Source organism: Camellia sinensis, chromosome 3 (genome assembly GCF_055761805.1).
Source record: "Camellia sinensis isolate YWXY chromosome 3, ASM5576180v1, whole genome shotgun sequence".
Lineage (NCBI taxonomy): Eukaryota > Viridiplantae > Streptophyta > Magnoliopsida > Ericales > Theaceae > Camellia > Camellia sinensis.
In genome coordinates, this window is record NC_138963.1 from 74,738,170 (window position 1) to 74,741,288 (window position 3,119).

A 3,119-nucleotide genomic window follows, 5' to 3' on the forward strand; every position below is an offset into this window, starting at 1 on the left:
AAAAAACATAAAAACTAATTAGTAGGTCAAATTACATTAAGCCCTCTTAAATTATGACTTATTTGCACTTTGCCTCTCTGAACTTTTTAACAGTTAACCTCCTCAAAATATAATCTTGTTACACTTAACCCCTCCTATTATGATTTTGTTACAAATTTAAATGGAATTAGGTTATGTGTGAAGTACATAACATTTATTGACTTTTTAAGACAATAATACACACTTATTGGTCATTTGCAAATGTCTCTCTTATTTTACTGGCAAAATGCAAAATCTATTATTAAATAATGACACTATTGTTCTAAAAATTTAATAAATGTATTATATGTTTCACACATAATTAACTTGGTTTTGTGTAAATCCCTAGCAGAATACTAACGGAAAGGGCTAAATGTAACAAGATAAGACTTTAAGATGGTTAACTATTGAATTTTAAAATTTAGAGGGACAAAATATAAATAGATCATAATTTAAGAAAATTTATTGTAATTTATCCAAATTAATAAACTTAGATTGATTCAAATAGTATGGTTTGATTAGATTTTATAACACACGGTTCAATTATGATTCTAAACAACAACAATATGATTGCTTGTTGTCCAATTCACTGATTAAGGCACAAAATTATCAAATGAAGTTGAACATTTTCTTTCTTATTTTTTTAAAAATTAAAGTTCACAATATATTTATTTTTTATTTTTTAAAAATAAATTTCGCAATATATTACATATAAAAAGTGATTTTGAGATGTTAACCTTCTTTTTTGTTTTTTGTTTTTAAATTCCTTTGTTTATAAATAAAAAAAGAAACAAAAGAGAAGAGAAGAGAAGATGCTTTTTTGTCATCACACACATATATATATATATATATATTATTTTTCTTATGCTTAGGTGACACATTATAAACACTTATATTTTTCTAAGAGAATCACGTTAGCATATATTTTCTTAATTACTTCTACACAAATCCAACCTAATTTAAATTATACTAACTTTACCTATTTTATATGGACTCTATTTGACAAATATTTATTTTTCATATATTTTTAATGGTAAATTTAGATAATCCACAAACCCAATACAAATTTTACATATCATGTTTTTTTTTTTTTTTTTTTCTTATTTCTTTCAAGGGTATTAGGATTTTTTTAATGCTAAATTGCTTTTTTTTCCCTCTTACTTTTTCGTGGATTATTCTATATCCAACACCAAATAAATATTATTCTATATTATAGATATATCGTTTAAATTTTATAGTAATTATATATATTCATTTCCTACATTATTTTATATATTCACAACTTATAAGAAAAAAAAACTTGTACAACAATGATACTCTTGAGGAACCTCAAAAGTTTGAATTTACTACTTGAGTTACTTTTTCAATTGTTGAACAGTAAGTTCTTTTATATTTTGACATTATATCATAGATGATTAATCGCTTTACACATTGAAATGTATCTATCGTTTTGGGTGTTTTCATTATTTTTTCTTGTTAGAAACCATGTGGTAAATATACATGGTGTGACCTCATGGTACACATGGTGTGGCTTAATCTTGTATATTACCTAATTGGGATTAAATTCACTCAAATTAAATTCATCTCATCATCTTATAATCTTAATTACACTAAATTAAATTATACTAATGTGTATTAAGCTCTAATTCCTATTCAATTATTTAATTCCAACTTATTAAAATTAGCGAATCAGACGAAATCAGTTTTCAATTAAACTTCTCAGATGATTCTAAAAATTCCAATTAACATATCCATCTACTCAATTTCAGTTTCTGAACCCAGTAAGGTCGTTAATTTCAATTCCAAAGTTATATTCTCAACAAATAATTTTCCAATTTGGACAAATACACACAAATTAAATCATACAATCTGCAATTAACACATGAATAATTCAAATAATTATAATTTGCATTTTTGGGGTGTTACCAATATTGAGAAACTTTAGTAGCTTCTCAATTGACGGGGTGTTTTCCAAATGAGGCTCGTAATTCAAGCATCCGGTCTAAATTGTTTCCGCATCAGGTAATACGATTACCCGTATATTTTTCTTTCATTTCTTTTTGGATTTAGACGTTGTTATGTGATTCTTTTTGTTTAGGCCTCGTTTGGGAACATGCTTTTTTAGTAACTTTTTGACTTTTTAGCTAAAATGTAATGTAAAAAAAACTAGTATGTTTGGGATGATTTTTTGACTTTTTACGAAAAGATGTGTAAATAGTAGAGAGAAAAGAGAATTTTTGACTCTTTAGTATGAGTTGTTAGCTTTTTGATTTTTTTAGTATTTTTTTGACTTTTTAGCTAAAAAAGTCACTTGTCAAACGAGGCCTTAGTCATTGTTGAATTTCTTTTATATAGTTAATATTTTAATTTAATTAAGAGTATTTATTTTACAATCTTATAATTTAATATATATATACATATATCATATAAAAAAAATCATTATATGATAATCCAATAACAACATATTTATATATAATTTTTTAAATAAAATTTATATAATTTCTATTTCTATATATTTTTATTTTCCAAATGAATATAAAAAAAATTAAATAGTTAGAAATACTTTTAATTTTATGTTATTAATTCTTCTTCTAATTTAAATATTATTTTTAATATCAAAATGAGTATTTATTTTACTATTTTATAATTTAATATATATCATACAAAATTATTATATGATAATTATACTTTTATAATACGATAGAACTAAAATTATCAAAATATACAAATAATTTAACTAAAATTAATATATATATATATATATATTTATATATATGTATTCAAGTATCAATTTTATAAAATGATAGTGCCAATATTATCAAAATAAATAATTAAAACATACTTTAATTTTGATTTTGATTTTGATTTTAAATTAAAATTAAAATTAAAATTATTCTTTTATAACACACATTGTACCATCAAATATTTTTTGAAAAAAAAAAAAGCACATGTGTTGCACGGGTCAATTGCTAGTATATATTATTAAAAGTAGTGTTTTTTCATAGCATGTGCGTTGTGCGTTGCACGGGTCAATTGCTAGTATATATTATTAAAAGTAGTGTTTTTTTCATACTTAGGTGGCACATTATAAGGGCTTATTT